The sequence below is a fragment of the Oncorhynchus kisutch genome, linkage group LG22 (assembly GCF_002021735.2).
Source record: "Oncorhynchus kisutch isolate 150728-3 linkage group LG22, Okis_V2, whole genome shotgun sequence".
Taxonomy (NCBI): domain Eukaryota; kingdom Metazoa; phylum Chordata; class Actinopteri; order Salmoniformes; family Salmonidae; genus Oncorhynchus; species Oncorhynchus kisutch.
Window position 1 is genome coordinate 33,314,344 of NC_034195.2, and position 18,916 is coordinate 33,333,259.

General features: G+C 45.1%; 1 protein-coding gene across 3 annotated transcripts in view; it reads left to right on the plus strand.

Annotated features, from left to right (window-relative positions):
* Positions 1-18,916, plus strand: part of LOC109867643 (ras association domain-containing protein 8-like) — a 49,988-nt gene that overhangs the window by 4,790 nt on the left and 26,282 nt on the right. The window contains exon 2 of one of the 3 annotated variants that reach the window (XM_020456893.2): positions 10,981-11,135. The exons of 1 other annotated variant lie outside the window; for it this stretch is intronic. The gene's annotated coding sequence lies outside the window, so the exon portion shown is untranslated. Of the gene's footprint in view, positions 1-10,781; positions 11,136-18,916 lie in introns of those variants that run through there. One more of the 3 variants, XM_031801988.1, reaches the window with a different exon arrangement.

Genomic DNA, 18,916 nt, shown 5'->3' on the forward strand with positions numbered 1-18,916 from the left:
GCACCATTTCACTTTTCTCTCCTTCCCCACTCCACCCCTCCATCGCGTTGAGTGTGTGGGGCTGTCATTCACTCTACTGGATCAGGTAGCAGTGTAGCACGTATGCTTTCACAGTGACTGGGCTGTTTCTCTCTTCATCTTGCTCTTCTTTCACAGTGACTGGGCTGTTTCTCTCCATCTTCATCTTGCTCTTCTTTCACAGTGTCTGGGCTGTTTCTCTCTCTTCATCTTGCTCTTCTTTCACAGTGTCTGGGCTGTTTCTCTCTCTCTCTTCATCTTGCTCTTCTTCACAGTGTCTGGGCTGTTTCTCTCTCTCTCTCCATCTTGCTCTTCTTTCAAAGTGACTGGGCTGTTTCTCTCTCTCTCCATCTTGCTCTTCTTTCAAAGTGACTGGGCTGTTTCTCTCTCTCTCCATCTTGCTCTTCTTTCACAGTGACTGGGCTGTTTCTCTCTCTTCATCTTGCTCTTCTTTCACAGTGACTGGGCTGTTTCTCTCTCTCTTCATCTTGCTCTTCTTTCACAGTGACTGGGCTGTTTCTCTCTCTCTCTTCATCTTGCTCTTCTTTCACAGTGACTGGGCTGTTTCTCTCTCTCTCTCTCTTCATCTTGCTCTTCTTTCACAGTGACTGGGCTGTTTCTCTCTCTCTCTCTCTCTTCATCTTGCTCTTCTTTCACAGTGACTGGGCTGTTTCTCTCTCTCTCTCTCTTCATCTTGCTCTTCTTTCACAGTGACTGGGCTGTTTCTCTCTCTCTCTCTCTCTCTCTTCATCTTGCTCTTCTTTCACAGTGACTGGGCTGTTTCTCTCTCTCTCTCTCTTCATCTTGCTCTTCTTTCACAGTGACTGGGCTGTTTCTCTCTCTCTCTCTCTCTTCATCTTGCTCTTCTTTCACAGTGACTGGGCTGTTCTCTCTCTCTCTCTCTCTCTCTCTCTCTCTCTCTCTTCATCTTGCTCTTCTTTCACAGTGACTGGGCTGTTTCTCTCTCTCTCTCTCTCTTCATCTTGCTCTTCTTTCACAGTGACTGGGCTGTTTCTCTCTCTCTCTCTCTCTTCATCTTGCTCTTCTTTCACAGTGACTGGGCTGTTTCTCTCTCTCTCCATCTTGCTCTTCTTTCACAGTGACTGGGCTGTTTCTCTCTCTCTCTCTTCATCTTGCTCTTCTTTCACAGTGACTGGGCTGTTTCTCTCTCTCTCTCTTCATCTTGCTCTTCTTTCACAGTGACTGGGCTGTTTCTCTCTCTCTCTCTTCATCTTGCTCTTCTTTCACAGTGACTGGGCTGTTCTCTCTCTCTCTCTTCATCTTGCTCTTCTTTCACAGTGACTGGGCTGTTTCTCTCTCTCTTCATCTTGCTCTTCTTTCACAGTGACTGGGCTGTTTCTCTCTCTTCATCTTGCTCTTCTTTCACAGTGACTGGGCTGTTTCTCTCTCTCTTCATCTTGCTCTTCTTTCACAGTGACTGGGCTGTTTCTCTCTCTCTTCATCTTGCTCTTCTTTCACAGTGACTGGGCTGTTTCTCTCTCTCTTCATCTTGCTCTTCTTTCACAGTGACTGGGCTGTTTCTCTCTCTTCATCTTGCTTCTTCACAGTGACTGGGCTGTTTCTCTCTCTCTTCATCTTGCTCTTCTTTCACAGTGACTGGGCTGTTTCTCTCTCTCTTCATCTTGCTCTTCTTTCACAGTGACTGGGCTGTTTCTCTCTTCATCTTGCTCTTCTTTCACAGTGACTGGGCTGTTTCTCTCTTCATCTTGCTCTTCTTTCACAGTGACTGGGCTGTTTCTCTCTTCATCTTGCTCTTCTTTCACAGTGACTGGGCTGTTTCTCTCTTCATCTTGCTCTTCTTTCACAGTGACTGGGCTGTTTCTCTCTTCATCTTGCTCTTCTTTCACAGTGACTGGGCTGTTTCTCTCCATCTTGCTCTTCTTTCACAGTGACTGGGCTGTTTCTCTCCATCTTGCTCTTCTTTCACAGTGACTGGGCTGTTTCTCTCTCCATCTTGCTCTTCTTTCACAGTGACTGGGCTGTTTCTCTCTTCATCTTGCTCTTCTTTCACAGTGACTGGGCTGTTTCTCTCTTCATCTTGCTCTTCTTTCACAGTGACTGGGCTGTTTCTCTCTTCATCTTGCTCTTCTTTCACAGTGACTGGGCTGTTTTCTCTCTTCATCTTGCTCTTCTTTCACAGTGACTGGGCTGTTTCTCTCTTCATCTTGCTCTTCTTTCACAGTGACTGGGCTGTTTCTCTCTTCATCTTGCTCTTCTTTCACAGTGACTGGGCTGTTTCTCTCTTCATCTTGCTCTTCTTTCACAGTGACTGGGCTGTTTCTCTCTTCATCTTGCTCTTCTTTCACAGTGACTGGGCTGTTTCTCTCTTCATCTTGCTCTTCTTTCACAGTGACTGGGCTGTTTCTCTCTTCATCTTGCTCTTCTTTCACAGTGACTGGGCTGTTTCTCTCTTCATCTTGCTCTTCTTTCACAGTGACTGGGCTGTTTCTCTCTTCATCTTGCTCTTCTTTCACAGTGACTGGGCTGTTTCTCTCTTCATCTTGCTCTTCTTTCACAGTGACTGGGCTGTTTCTCTCTCCATCTTGCTCTTCTTTCACAGTGACTGGGCTGTTTCTCTCTCCATCTTGCTCTTCTTTCACAGTGACTGGGCTGTTTCTCTCTCCATCTTGCTCTTCTTTCACAGTGACTGGGCTGTTTCTCTCTTCATCTTGCTCTTCTTTCACAGTGACTGGGCTGTTTCTCTCTTCATCTTGCTCTTCTTTCACAGTGACTGGGCTGTTTCTCTCTCTCTTCATCTTGCTCTTCTTTCACAGCACCACAGAGACCCAGACAGATGGTTGGATTCTACTAAGAAGGCGAGTAGTTTTGGGGCTTTTGTTCCCTTTTTTGGAAGTTTGCTTTGTGTCTTTTTCTGTTGGCTGTCTTTGTCAAACTGTTGTTTTCAGAGGGTTTGAATTTAAGTAAATAGTAATAGTTGCTTATGTCGTTCTAATTTCTAAGGCAGATTCTAACAAAAAACAAATGATGAAATCCGGATTCATTTGACAATTTAATGTTCTTTCTGTTCGCTTCTGTGTCGTTCACTACAGGTGAATGCAGGTCTAACACTGAACTGGCACACATTTGTCTTCATATCAGCTGAGGGTCAATTCTTCAACGCTCCTGGCAGAACATATTTTATGAGTCCGAGATCTTTTGTTGATATTGTTGTACACTGCTGACGATGAATTAAGATGAGCGTAGGATTGCTTTTCTGTCTAGATTGGTGGCGGAGAGCCTTCCATGGGAAATGAGATCAACAGTCATTTTAGTGTAAAGCTGCATTAGCCTTAAACATGGAACTTACAGTAGTCTTAATTTCAGTAAAAGTATGGAAAGAATTTGTATTGAAACTGTTGGCATGACAGTTGCGTCTGGCCTCAAGATGTGTGTCCTTTGTTAAACACCATTGGGTCGTGTAGTAGAAAAGGACCATAATATCTTCAGACTCCACAGCTGTGAGCTCTGTTTTTCTGGCTTTGTCCCAACACTGACACACTCTTTGGGCTGTGTCTATGAATTACTTTGTCACATTCTGGCATGGCATCCGTCTTCAAGTGTTGTCCTCTTTTGACTGCCCTGCTCCGGTTCCACCAACCACGTGGCATGCCCTGTGTTTGGTAACCGTGGCAATGCCAGAAGCAGAGCTCTCGGCCACTCCCACAGGTGCACTCTTGTCTTGTCTGTCTGATGGCCGGAGGATCTCCTGTTACACACACACACACACACACACAGTTAGGAGACACCTGTCGTGTGTGAGAGGTTATCTCTCATACTCAGAACTGGGTTGCTGAGAAGAGAGCTTGTATTACTTGCCTGTCGTGTGAGAAAAGGATGTATGGGAAGGCTAATATACATGAGGCAGACTGGCTGGACTCAGTGAGTCATTTTATATCTACTCAGGGTTTGAAGTGTGTTTGTATGAATCTCCCAAAAAGTGTGTGTGTGCTCACAGGAAGCTGTGGTGGAGTGTGTCATGGCTTTATCTGTAGACATTAATACTTGGCTGATGTAATCAAGAGGAAACAGGGACTGGGGCTGCATTGTAGCTGCATGCTGCTATGTATGATGTCACCGCTTGCTGACCCAACAATCCTCACATTCCTACTGGTGGTGTTATGCAAAGCAGGCTGGGCATGTGTGGGCTGCTGTGGGGGAGAGACAGAGGACCCTATGACCCTTCTATTAATTAGTAATCAGACACTCACTCACACACACACACACACACACAAGCGCGCACAGTAATTTATTCACACACACACATGTCCAGTAGAGCACACTCAAGCTCCACTACCACTAGACAGTGATTATACTTTCAGATGTCTTGTCCTAGGTTATATTCAACCAGGGTTCCTGGAAATCCTCCAGGCTACTAGATACTCTCTATGCCAGGTTTTGATGAAACCTTTTACACTAGCACTCTAGATTATGAGACATATATTGTGAGGATGATATCTGTAAAAGAGATGTGTACTAGAACAATGCAAGTCCATTATGTGAGAGGAGTAGTGTCATGTTCCCCAGGCAGGCTGATGTGTGCAGGGGAGGGAAAGGGGAAGGTACACTGACTCACCCAGCCACCCCACTGCACACACAGCAAGATGAATCCTTTGATCCACGGAAGGGAAAGAGAAGAGAAGTGGAGTGAAAGCCATTGGGACTTATTGTTCTAACAGGTGTTTTTATAGCCCTTTCCCCAGACATCAGACAGAGGAGAAAATGAAAAGAGACAGAGAGGTATTTTTATTTTACCTTTATTTACCTAGGCAAGTCAGTTAAAGAACAAATTCTTATTTTCAATGACCGCCTAGGAACAGTGGTTAACTACCTGTTCACGGGCAGAACAACAGATTTGTACCTTGTCAGCTCAGGGATTTGAACTTGCAACCTTCTGGTTACTAGTCCAATGCTCTAACCACTAGGCTACCCTGCCGCCCCAGAGAGACTGGTAAAGGGAGAACCAGACAGAGACAGGGCGTCAGTGCCTACATTAGGGCGCCTCACACTCTGTCCCTTGTTTACCCCAGACCCCTGACCTCTAATCACCTGACTGTTCCATTCTCCCTAACTGGCACTTCCTGCGCTTTATCATCATCAACAACCCCACCCTCTCTCCCTCCTACAGTCTCTCTTTACCTTTCTGTCTCTCTCTTCTTCTTTGTTTCTTTGATTGTTTCGTACTCTCTGTTTGTCATTCTAGCTCTCTCTAGCTCTAGCTCCTCTCAAGCTCTCTCTAGCTCCTCTCTCTAGCTCCGCTCTAGCTCCTCTCTCTCTAGCTTCTCTCTCTCTAGCTGTCGCTCGCTCCAGCTCCTCTCTCTCTCTACCTCCTCTCTCTCTAGCTCCGCTCTAGCTCCTCTCTCTCTAGCTTCTCTCTACCTCCCCTCTCTCTAGCTCCGCTCCAGCTCCTCTCTCTCTCTAGCGCCGCTCTAGCTCCTCTCTCTAGTTCTCTCTAGCTCCACTCGCTCTAGCTCCCTCCTCTCTCTAGATCCATCCTTTCTCTCTACCTCCTCTCTCTCTAGCTCCGCTCCAGCTCCTCTCTCTCTTTAGCTCCGCTCTAGCTCCTCTCTCTAGTTCTCTCTAGCTCCACTCGCTCTAGCTCCCTCCTCTCTCTACCTCCTCTCTCTCTCTCTAGCTCCTCTTTCTCTAGCTCCTCTCTACCTCCTCTCTCTCTCTCTCTCTAGCTCCTCTCTCTCTCTAGCTCCGCTCTAGCTCCTCTCTCTCTCTAGCTCCGCTCTAGCTCCTCTCTCGCTCTAGCTCCGCTCTAGCTCCTCTCTCGCTCTAGCTCCGCTCTAGCTCCTCTCTCTCTCTCTCTCTCTCTCTCTCTCTAGCTCCTCTCTCCCTCTCTCGCTCGCTCCGCTCTAGCTCCTCTCTCCCTCTCTCTCTAGCTCTGCTCTAGCTCCTCTCTCTCTCTAGCTCTGCTCTAGCTCCTCTCTCTCTCTCTCTCTCTCTCTCTCTAGCTCCGCTCTAGCTCCTCTCTCTCTCTCTAGCTCCGCTCTAGCTCCTCTCTCTCTCTCTCTCTCGCTCTCTCTCTCTAGCTCCGCTCTAGCTCTTCTCTCTCTCTAGCTCCGCTCTAGCTCCTCTCGCTCTAGCTCCTCTCCCTCTCTAGCTCCGCTCTAGCTCCTCTCTCTCTAGCTGTCGCTCGCTCCAGCTCCTCTCTCTCTCTGGTTCTAGCTCCTCTCTCTAGCTTTAGCTCCTCGCTTTAGCTCCTCACTCTAGCTCCTCTCTCTCTAGCACTAGCTCCTCTCTCTCTCTCTAGCTCTCTCTAGCTCCTCGCTCTTTCTAGCTCTAGCTCCTCTCTTTAGTTCTCTCTAGCTCCACTCGCTCTAGCTCGCTCTAGCTCCTCTCTCTCAAGCTCTAGCTCCTCTCTCTCTAGCTCCTCTCTCTCAAGCTCTAGCTCACTCTAGCTCCTCTCTCTCTAGCTCGATTTTCCTCTCTCTCTCTAGCTCTCTCTCTCTAGCTCTCTCTCTCTAGCTCCTCGCTCTAGCTCGCTCTAGCTTTCTCTCTCTCTCTCTCTCTCTCTCTCTCTCTCTCTCTCTCTCTCTCTCTCTCTCTCTCTCCCCCCCTCTGTCTCTGTTTTATATCCATTGTGAATTTCTCTCTCCATTACTTGCTTGTCTCTCTCTCTCTCTGTCTGTCTCTCTCTCTGTTTGTCTCTCTAGTCTGGCCTGGCGGTGTGTTTGTTCACAAGTGTGAGACCAGTGTGTGGCGAGGCGGTATCCCACACACTCCCACCACCAGAACTCCCAGAATGGAGAGGATCTGAGGATTGGGGCTTGGGGTCAGTGTCTGATGTGAGCATACTGTTGACTTAAACCCTGACTGGCTTTTGTGTTCCACACTGAGGGGCTCCATGCATGACTGAGGGAGAGGGAGCCCATCACTGGCTTTGGGTTGACACTGGTCTAGACTAGATGACAGCAGAGGAAGAGATCTAGGCTATCACGTTTGCTTCTCTCTTTCGTATTGTTGAACTGGTATGAACTGTTTTCATGCACAGACAAGACTGTTGTAGTAGTACAGATTAAATGAGGTGAGATTATGATGATTTCCAAATGAGATCATAAAGATAGACCTATATTATTCCTTGACTGTGACAAGTATCATGGCAGAAAACAAAGGCTTTGTTTCTAACTTCTGCAGGGTGTGCTATATTTAAGAGTAAACCATACAATGACCTAAGCCATCTAGACTTTCTCTATCTTCATGATACACAGAGCAGAGCTACAATGCAGGAGCAATAGTTCGACACTGACCATAATGACATGGCTATGTTATACTTAGCTCTGCTAGGAACAAACAAAGTATTACTACTGCCTTGGTCTGGCTTACCCTGACCACAGCCTATGCCAACAAAAGTTCAGAACTCAGTGTGTTGTTGCAAACATGAGAGCAGTGCAGGCTGGGACATATTCAATTAGACAAGCAATGATGCAAAATGTTTAGAAACTTATTGGACTGTAGTCCCTTCTTCATTTCAAAGGGTTTTCTCCTATTGGATCCTGTTGAACACAACGCTGTATTTTGCCTTCTGTATGTTTTAACTGTCTCTCTCTCTGTCTCTCTCTCTCTCTGTCTCTGTCTCTGTCTGATGGACAGAGGTTAAAGGATACAGAAGGCCGTCCGACAGACAGACAGAGGTTAAAGCATACAGAAGGCAAAATGCAGCGTTGTGTTATACAGGATCCAATAGGAGAAATCCTTTGAAACGAAGAAGGGACTCCGTCCGTCCGTCTGTCCTTTCCCCACCTGTTGAAGGAGGTTTTCTGGGAAACAGTAGAACAAGAGAGGGAGGTCTCATCTCTGAAGAGGGGAGGGGAGACGGTTGAGCCTTAGACTTAATGCTATTCAAGCATGATGCAGAACAGCCAACAAGACAGAACCTATCAGCTGCATGAGTCCCCCTGAGCCCACCTCCCTCCACAGGACCTATTGAAGAAGTGGCAGGAAAGAGAGGTCTATTTATCTTCCTCCTACCTCAGATACTGACATCTTCCTGCCTTTTCTGCCCTGATCTACTGTTGGCTTATTGCTCTCTGGACAGATTTCTGTGTGTCCTTAGTAAAGGTATTAAGTTATTATGGGCTCTGATTGAGGCCAAGTGAAAGGGGGATCTGGGTTGTGGGTTTGGGAATGCTCTCAGTCTTTAGTGTCCTGGGACTGAACATTTAGCGGGAGGAAACGGGGCTGTATTGGATTTGACTGCTAAGATGATGACGCTTTTTAGACCTCATCTGTTCTTTCTTTGCTTTCTTTCTTTTTGCTCGATGCAAACTGGGGGGGGGGGGGGGGGGGGGTTGAATGTGTTATAGAAAAGTAAGGTTTGGGGGGGGGTGGTGATGGAGGGAGGTGAACCAGAATCAGGGTTTACAGGAGACAGTGAATATGGCGATTCTCCTTTAATCCCAGAAAGCAGCCATTCAACTTGCCATTGACCAGCTTTTCAAGATTAATAATGCCAAAACACATTTGATACTTATCAAATAATGTTTTTGTTGAGCAACTATTGTCATTACTGACATCATGGCTGATACGTACTTCCAAAAAAGGTCAAAATAAAAAGTTACATGCCACTGAAAAAAATCCCTGTCTGGAAAGAATCTAAGTATTGTTTTTGACCAAGTGTGTCAAATCCACCTCTTTTGCTCCTGCAATATTAGTCATGGATTTGAAATAGGCTTTATTTATTTGTGTCTATCTAGAAATATACAATCACTGTAAAATTATACCCTATATTGTCTACTTAATCTACTTACATGAAATATTATTGCATTCTGTGTAGCATTTGTGAAACAACAGATTGATATGACGTTTATACACTATTGTAGGTAGTAAAATCAATTACCTTTCCAGCCAACCTGTGCTTGGCAGTAATTCCAATTTCATTGGAGGTGCAGAAGAGGTTGATTTGGTGCATGCGCATTTGGTTAAAAAAAACCTGATTCTTTCCAGACAATAAACATTTTTGGTTGCATGTAACTTTTTATTTATTGGTAATTTTTTTGGAAGTACGCAATGACCGTAACGACAGTAATGATAGTTGCTCAGTGAAACTGTTTTCTTTGGTAAGTACAGAACGTATTTTGACATTAAGCTTGAAAAGCTGGTGAAAGGCAAGTTGAATGGCTGCTTTCTGGGCTTGAAGGAGAATTGCCATATGTCTCCTGTAAACCCATATTCTGGTTCAGGAGGGAGGCACCCTCAGGAATGCCTGGAAGGGGACCGTGAAATCTCAAAGCCTTGAGATTAATCCTTACATCACATCTAACTCACCCTGCCCTCAGATCTCATTGGCTCGGTTTGACTTTTGGGATTTACCAGCTAAGTAGTTCCTAATCGTAGGGAAAAAGACAGACTTCTCGATATTGCCCTTTTAAAACTTTACTTCCCTCTGGCACCTTCTGCTTTTCTCACCCAGGCCACTAGCAACCGAACCTCCAGGGTTCTCTCCCTTCACTGTAGTTCCAGTCAGAAGTGTGTGTGTGTGTGTGTGTGTGTGTGTGTGTGTGTGAGAGAGAGAGTATTACTGGATCTGTTGTGGATCTGACCTCTTAAATGTGTCAAAAGCTTGTGTCATTGGACAGAAGTGTCAGATGTGAGCAAACTCTCTGATGGGTTCCATAGTTCAGGCTGCAGTAAAAAGCTAGGCCTAGCCTGGTTTATATGGTTTCATTAAGGTTGGGGGACATATATGGGTTATTGCAAGACAAAATAGTCCCATTATTTAACATTTTAGTCTCAATGAGTCTGTGTTTGTGAATGTGTTTAGTTAGACTGTTATGAATCATGTCAGTTCAGTCTTGGTAAATTAGACTAATGCTCAGGTTGTGTGTTGATTTTTAGTGTGTTCACCCTAAAGGCCATAGGATGTCCTGCCGTGACAATACCAACACAACATCTATTTGGCCTGGCACGGCTCCAAATCCAACCTTAGTTGCTTAGCAGGAACCACACACACGCACATCTGCTTGTTTTGAAGGGTTTCCCTGTTTCTTTGTGAAACAGACTAGGCTATCCAAGAGAGGGCCTGCTCTATTGGGATCCTCCTGAGTATCAGTGACCAGCCCTGGGGTTTTGGGTTGGAGAGGCAGAGGGAATCATGTAGTATGGGAGTGTAAGAGAGATGGAAGGAGAGAGAGAGTGAAAAAGGGATGAAGAGAGAGAGGTGTTGATGGAAAACAGGCCTCAGCTCCTGCTGTGGGGCTCCCACACACAACCATTGGTAATGCTAGGCTCTCGTGTGTGTGTGTGTGTGTGTGTGAGATTCTGTGCTTATTCCAGGAACAGAAATGGCAAAGTTTGAATTTGGGGCTGAGTGTGCATTAGTCAATGTGCACGAATGTGATCAGTGTGTGTTCTGTGTCTGTCCTATTTCCCTGCAGTGACAAGATTGCTGATTTAACCATTGTGTGTGTCAGAGGAGGCTGGTATGAGGAAGGGCACATTGTAATAGCTGAAATGAAATCAATGGTACCAAACATATGGAAATAACGTGTTTGACTCCTTTCCATTAATTCCAGCCATTACAATGAGCCTGTCCTCCTATAGCTCCTCCCACCAGCCTCTGGTGTTTCTCTGTAGCTGGTGTGGATAGAGATTGTTGATTCCAGCAAATGTGTTACTGAGAATGAATGAGGTAGGTGGAGAGCGGGGGAGAGAATACTCTTCTACTCCCTGTACCTGGAGAGGGGGAGGGGGATGCCCTGTCAGCAGCGTGTGTCAGGGCGGGGTGAAAGGAGAGCGACTGGGAGGGTGTGTTTCTGTATGTCAGAAAGGGAAGGGTGGAGAGGGAGGGGTAGAGAGAGGGAGAGTTCAGCAGTCACTCAGATCTTCCTGAAGCAGCCATTGAACGAGTGACGGAGAGAAACAGCGGTAGAAAAAAGAGAGAAAGGAAGAATGAGAGAAACAGATGAGTAGCAACAGAACGATCTGTTTAATCCCCAGCCACCTTGTCTGACTCGGACCCCCGCTGGACTTTACACACTCACTCCCTCTTGCGCTGGGACTACGCTTCCTGATCCCTCTCTCCAGAGCCCGGAGGAGCGAGTGGAATCTACCCGAGAGAGAGAGAGCTGTTAAAGAAGACATTTCCACACCTGGTGAGTGTGGCATATGTTGTTCTGGGAAAAAAGTGTGTGTGTGTGTTTTTCTCTGAGTGAGTGTGGGTTTGTGTGAGGGACTTTATATGAGTGTGTGTGTTCAATGTCCCTGACCAGGCTACTATGTCTTTAAATGTATCTGTTGCTGCTAGGCCCCCTCTGTGGCACAACTCAAACCTGTTAGGGGGAAACTGTCTGCCTGACCTGTGTGTGTTTCTGCATGAATGTATGCGTGACAAGGCATGATAAGGCTATGGGTATCTCTTCCACAGCCTGCACGTCACCCAGCTCTTTTTACTTTATGGAGGGCACGCGCAGAGTTCACTCACTGCCTATACAAAGCTTATTTAACTGTTAGCGTGCTACACATTCTGAAATAATAACTTATTATCCTAACCTGTGTGTGTGTGTTTTTAGAGTCTGTAGTTGTTGTTCAGCCATAGGGAGCCAGAGATTTTATTGTCTGGCTTACTCAGAGTAAATAGCCATACTTCATGTGTCGTGTGTGTACATGTTAGTGTGTGAGATGGTTTCGGAGGGAGGGAAGTAAATGTATTTAAACTCGAGCACATTTTCAACCAACTGTCTCCTCAGTCAGTAGATTTTTTTTGTTTTTGACATTTAGAGAACGTTTGTGACAAATTAAAATAGATGGCGGTGCGTTTCCAGCTGGATGTAATGATGTCAGACCCCCAAAAAGAACCCATGGTGTCTAAATGAAAATAGACGGTGGTGCGTTTCCAGCTGGATGTAATGATGTCAGACCCCCAAAAAGAACCCATGGTGTCTAAATGAAAATAGATGGCGGTGCGTTTCCAGCTGGATGTAATGATGTCAGACCCCCAAAAAGAACCCATGGTGTCTAAATGAAGTGGTAGAAGTGTTTCCATTAACCATTTAGACAAACTGTGTATTAATAAATTGGGAACAGCCAGTATCCTATAGGTTTCATGTCTCAGGTAGCCTGCCAAAACCAACATGGATAGAATGCAAGAATTTACTGTTATTTGTGTGTGCACACACACACACACACACAGTGGATTAAACATACAGTATGGTTAATTTCCCATTACATTGGGCTGGGTGGAGCGTACTCTGAGGGATGGTTGTGTTCACTGCGATCTTATATTTAATGGCCTTTTAACTGCTTCACTACACCTGGAAAAGCTTGGCCCCTTTTCTCCTCCTATGTTATGAAGTGTGTGTGTCCAGCTGTAAATTCATGTAATGTAGTCTTGCTGAGCACAGTTAGTTCATTCTAACTGATGATGTGGGTGTGTAAAGTGACTGTCCTCATGCTGTGAAGTGGCTCTGCCTGTCATTGGTTACCTACTGCAGGTGGTCTCAAAGCAACAGTATGTGAATGTTTTCATGAGGGAAAGTATTACTTGTTTCTTGTCTAGGTGTGTTTGATAGAGTGAATGTGTGTGTAATGTGATAGATCACACACTGTTTGTCTGTCCATCAGGAAGGAGAGTGCACTGTGTGATTTAAAGATTGATCCAGTGCTGCTCTCCTCACTTGCACTCTTCTACCTCTCTCTCACAGACAGACACACTCGGACACCTGTATATTTCATTATTCAAATCTCACTCACTCACTCACTCACTCACTCACTCACTCACACTCTCTCTCACATATGTTCACCCAGGCCCTAACTGGGTGGCAGGAACCAATAGCTTCCGGTCTGTTTGTTTCTGGAGGAAAATGTTTGATACCAATTGCTGCATGTTTGCCTTCGGTCAACCAGTTAGAGAGAAGTTCTAATGGAAAGTCCCTGGCAGTTTGGCTGTGGTCATTTAGTCCGGCAGTGAAAGATAACCTTCTGGGCCCTCTGGTCTGACCTCTGATCTAGAGGTTTTCAAACTCCCTCACTGTCAGACATCCTGATAACCCACACACCTCAGGATTTGTTGTTACTGACAACGAAGTCTACCTGGCTGACAGTGATTTGTGCTTTCCACTGTACTGTCAGCTTCACTCTTTCATCCTGACGTGTGTGTGTGTGTGTGTGTGTGTGTGTGTGTTCTGTCAAACCTGCTTGGCCTCAGACTTCTAGGTTGATCTATATGATCCTGACCTGTTAGAGTTGCCAAGCCTCCGGACACCTGTGGACGTGGAGACGAGGGGCAATGTGTGTGTGTGTGGTGCGTGTAATGAGATTTATCTTGACGCAGCCTGTCTTGTGACCGTGGCAATACAAATATCCCACAATCCCCTGGAAGAGTCGTGTGATGCCATACGTAGACATGGCAATGGGGTGTTGTGTTTGAGGAGCCATGTTGACTCTCAGCATCTTACAAAACTGTAAATAAGGCTGGTCTCTCTGCCAGGGGAGGGCCTGAATACACACACGTACATACACACACACACACACAGGGGCCTGAGAGAGGGGCTTTTGGCACCAAGCAGAAGGCAAGCTGTGAAGGTTTCTAAATCTATGACTAAGGGAGTAGAGGCAGGTGTTCTTGACAGCGACTTGCCTCCAATCAGAGTTGGAAGACGTTGCCTTAAACTGAGATCTATTACCTGTGAACATCATAGAAGTACGTCAAAGTTGCCTCCAAGAACAGGTAATAGAAGCGAAAAGCTCAAATCTAACTTCTTCAGCCCTCTCAAGATTGACCATTAGGAGGGATCCTAGGTCAAAACGGACTGAAAAATCAGCACCTAGGGACATTTTCTCATCCTATAGTAGTACATGGTAACCTCCAGGGCAGCCTCTGTCCACTGATACACACAGACATAGTCAGACTGGTTGGCATTACTCAGGTTAGGGACTGTGTACTTTCAACACAGTCTCAGCACACTCTGGTGCTTCACTTTCACAGCTCAGGATCTTTCATGGGTGAAGAATACTTGTTGTCACTTTGAACAGTGTTCTATTTGGTTCTTAGAGCTGTATGTAAACCCCTATGCTCACCACAATGTGATGACAAAGATCTCCCTGTCATGGAGATTAATGGATAAGGCCCTGTTCTCATTGTCTTGACTCATCCCTTTGTTTAGTTAGGGCGCTTGTTTTACATTGGCCTTTTCCCACTGACATATGTTCTCTTGACTTGCTCAGTAGAATCTCCATGCTGCTCTGTGGACTGTTGACTGGTTGTACCACCATAAACACACTGTTAGGAGAGTTTCTCTTTGAAATATTGAAATGTGTCTGAGCTGTGTGTGTGGTAAAGAACATCCTGAATGGATACCAGCCACTAGAGGTCTTCACGGATCCACCTGTACCAGAATTCCCAAAATAATGTCTCGGGTATGTGTAATTTTAACTGACTTGTCCGGAAGGACCCTTGCATTTCCGAATGAGACTGCTGCAGTAGAGAGCGAGAGAGAAATCTTATAATTTATGCAGCTGCTCTTGCTTTTCACGAGAGTGGAGCGTTGATGTTGGCCAATCCTAAATCATCAAAGCGGCAATATGGTACAGTCATAGAGCCTCGCTCCAAGTGTGGCAAAAGTTAGGAGATTTCTAATGGAATTAAAATGACGGAATTAACCATTTTAACCAGAATTAGCCAACAGGTAGGCTGCTACTTAATGTTCTGAATGGAGTTGTTGTTATTTGTAACTGTAGGATGAGAAGGCGCATGCACTGAAGCCTCATTTAACCCAGTTAGTCAGCCTAGTTAGTTAGTTTAATAAATCCTCTCAGGGATCGGCGTCCCACTAGCGGGACAACTTCTGATAAAACTGGAGGGCGCGCAATTCAAATAAATAATCATAACAATTATGGATATTAAACATTTAGGTACATACAAGTGTCTTATATCGGTTGAAAGCTAAACTTATTGTTAATCTAACTGCACTTTCCCATTTACAGTAGCTATTACAGTGAAAACATGCCATGCGATTGTTTGAGGATGGCGCCCCACATCTAAATATTTTTCCACCGGCACAGATTTCAGAAATACACAAATACACAAATATTCACTTACTTTGAATGTATATTCACTTCACTTATTTTGGAAGTCACAAGCCTGAAACCTTGAACATAGACTGCTGACACCCAGTTGAAGCCATAGGAATTGCATCCTGGGAGCTAGAATTGAGTATGCCCTTATACTTGCCATTGGAAGAGCATGGTCTCTCAAAAAATTTAATTCTGGTTGGTTTTTCTTTGGATTTTCTCCTACCATATCTATTGTGTTATATTCTCCTCCATTATTTTAACACTTCTACAAACTTAAGTGTTTTCTTTCCAATGGTACCAATTATATGCATATCCTGGCTTCAGGGCTTGAGTAACAGGCAGTTTACTTTGGGCACGTCATTCAGGTGGAAATTGAGAAAAAAGGGGCCTAGCCCTAAGAAGTTGACTAGCTTCTGGTCCCGGTTTGATGCAGGGCAAGACAGGTACTACATAATCATATTTGATGATAAATAAACTAGCTATGGCAGCGATTAGCCTACTATAGCAAGAATTGGCTTGGTTGGTTGCTGTCTCTTATCTCTCCCTCCCTGCTCCCCATGTCACTTGCTCACAGAACTGCCCATCCCCCACCTGCTAGAGTGGCACCGTAGTTCCAGGGGGTTGAGATATCTTCCCTAGGAGAAATCAATCTCAACAGACTGGCTAGTGTCAACTATGGACCCCTGTGTGTGTGTGTGTGTGTGTGTGTGTTTATGGTAAGTGGGGCGAAAGGGAGGTTTCTAGGGCTATAAATATCCACTTACTCTGCTCCCCTCACACCATACACCTTCTGCACCTAACCCCACACCTTACTCCCCCTCAACTTTACCTCTGTCTTTCAGTCATCTCACTGAATGCTTTCACAACAAACATTCCTCAGGGTGTATGAATGCCCACTGTCCTGTTTAAAGTACAGATCTCAGATGAACACACACACTCTCTCTCACACTTCTGCCCTTATCCCACTCTCCCAGGGATAGTCACTCTCTCCCTAGGTCAATATTAGGTGTGTGATTGGAGGTTAGCATACCTCTGACCTTAATCAGGGAGCCACATGTTAATCTACAACACCTGTTTATTACCTAAGCTGTGTATTAGATTGACAAATGTTTCACTAGTGTTCAGGAGAATAAATATAGTAGAAGGAGAAGAAATGGAGCTGTAGGAAACTAAGACGTTATAGTGTAATGGGATAGCATTGGCTGTTGGTTGACACAGTATCCTATGCATGGCCCCAAGTTCTAACAAATATTTCCCTAGTGTTAGGGTGAAGGAATGGAACTAGATGAGTTCAGTTTAATTGAAACCAGTGTTGAAGGGACTGAGATTGTTGTTGTTAACTATCCATTGCCTGGCCCCAGCTAAGTTGAGAGACTTGGGAGGTAGCCTAACTGGGTGGAATGCAGCACAGATCTCATCTGTTAAAACATTCATCCAGCCCGCAAGTCCTTGTTTTGCATTTGGAGTCATATATTTTGACGGTCTGTCCCAGCCTTGTTAAAGTATGCACACCTACACTAGTCTGGACTGGATCCTAAAGACTCCCACTGTTGTTTGGTTTTAGGCTATAGACATTGGTGTAGTAAATGCAACTCAATGCAGTTTAACCACTATTTGTTTTTGCACGACAGCGAGCCTTATCTTATTCACCTTATTCACAGGTGATCAGTTTACCCAGCTATTTGTTTACCACAACAACATTGGCTATAGACAACTCTCAACGTTGTATTTGGGGTTTAACATATAACACTTGGAATGGGTCTCATTTGGAACATTTTGGAGCATACTGCTGGAACATTAAATACCCAAAAGGAAAACAAAAAAGCAGCCTGAAGTGGCCCTACTGTAGCTTTTTGACTGGTAAGAAGCTTCAGGAAGGTGGTCACGTGTGTTTTGTGAGGCAGAGGTCTTGGGTTCGAGCCTCGGTGTGAGCCGAATCAGGAGGAAGCTCCCTAAGCAAGCAGCGGGACGTCCTTTACATTAGCAGACATGGAAAGAGCCTTATGATTATTGAGACCAGCCCAGTGCTACTGGAGGCCGACATGCGCACACACAGACTAGAACAGGGCCTACGAATATAACTGTCCTCAGTGCAATTTATGGGTACCAACTTAGTCAGTCTTGTAATTGCACTCTCTGTTCTTTAATTAAGTCAATGAGTACGTTTACATGCACACAATAATGTGATTATAGTCCGACTAATATAATTGTTTGATTTTTTTCAAAAAAAAAAAAATTACAAGCTTTGAAAGAAGAACAATTTCCCTAATAATACTGTTTAAATCATTCTACCACAGCAAACATATTATTTGGAAGCCTATTTGTTTCGGAGTTAGGACATACATTTTTTTTTTAAACTTTTCTTTTTCAGGACCCTGTCTTTCAAAGATAATTCGTAAAAAATTCAAATAACTTCACAGATGATCGTCCTCGCAGTGGCAAACCACGTGTAACAACACCTGCACAGGATCGGTACATCCGAACATCACACCAGCGGGGCAGGTACACGATGGCAACAACAACTGCCTGAGTTACACCAGGAATGCACAATTCCTCCGTCAGTGCTCAGACTGTTCGAAATAGGCTGATAAAGGCTGGACTGAGGGCTTGTAGGCCTGTTGTAAGGCAGGTCCTCACCAGACATCACCGGCAACAACGTCAGCTATGGGCACAAACCCACCGTTGCTGGACCAGACAGGACTGGCAAAAACTGCTCTTCACTGACGAGTCGTGGTTTTGTCTCACCAGGGGTGATGGTCGGATTCGCATTTATCGTTGAAGGAATGAGCGTTACACCGAGACCTGTACTCTGGAGCGGGATCGATTTGGAGGTGGATGGTCCGTCATGGTCTGGGGCGGTGTGTCACAGCGTCATCGGACTGAGCTTGTTGTCATTACAGGCAATCTCAACGCTCTGCATTACAGGGAAGACATCCTCCTCCCTCGTGGTACACTTCCTGAGCATGTCTGGGACCTGTTGAATCGGAGGGTGAAGGCTCGGGCCATTCCCCCCCAGAAATGTCTGGGAACTTGCAGGTGCCTTGGTGGAAGAGTGGGGTAACATCTCACAGCAAGAACTGGCAAATCCTGTGTTCCATGAGGAGGAGATGCACTACCGTACTCCCTGCAGCTGGTGGCAACACCAGATACTGACTGTTACTTTTGATTTTGAACCCCCCTTTATTCAGGGACACATTATTCAAGTTCTGTTAGTCACATGCCTGTGGAACTTGTTCAGTTTATGTCTCAGATGTTGAATCTTGTTATGTTAATACAGATATTTACACATGTTAAGTTTGCTGAAAATGAAGGCAGTTGACAGTGAGAAGACGTTTATTTTTTTCTGAGTTTATAAAGTTGGGATGTAAACTACTAAGACGCATACATTCAGTTGTTTCAAACTCACTTCACTCGCGCCGAACATCAAATTATTACTGTGCATGTAAACATACTCAATGACCCAAACCTCAAACCCACGGCTCCTTGGGGTCACGGTTCGGTTTCGGCACAGCGGGAAACATGTATTATTTATTTTATTTAAGATAATACAAAGTGTTTGTATCCCTGATTCGATATATGATCATGAGTCATAATGCCTGAGGAGAGCCCAATCAGGAATACTATCAGGAATATCACTTTGTATTTTCTCAAATGAAAACACACAGTGAAATCAATATGTAAACATAGCTCAGACATTGTATAAGCCTTTGCTATAATGTTTTCTTACAAAGAGAAAAATATGCGCACTTTTGTGACTACTCAAAGAGGGCGTGTCTGTAGCAGGGTACTTTTCGTCTCCCACTCTGGGGTAATGTGACGGGCTGTCATTACGTAGCTGTCTGTAGCCCTGGAGGTCCATCCA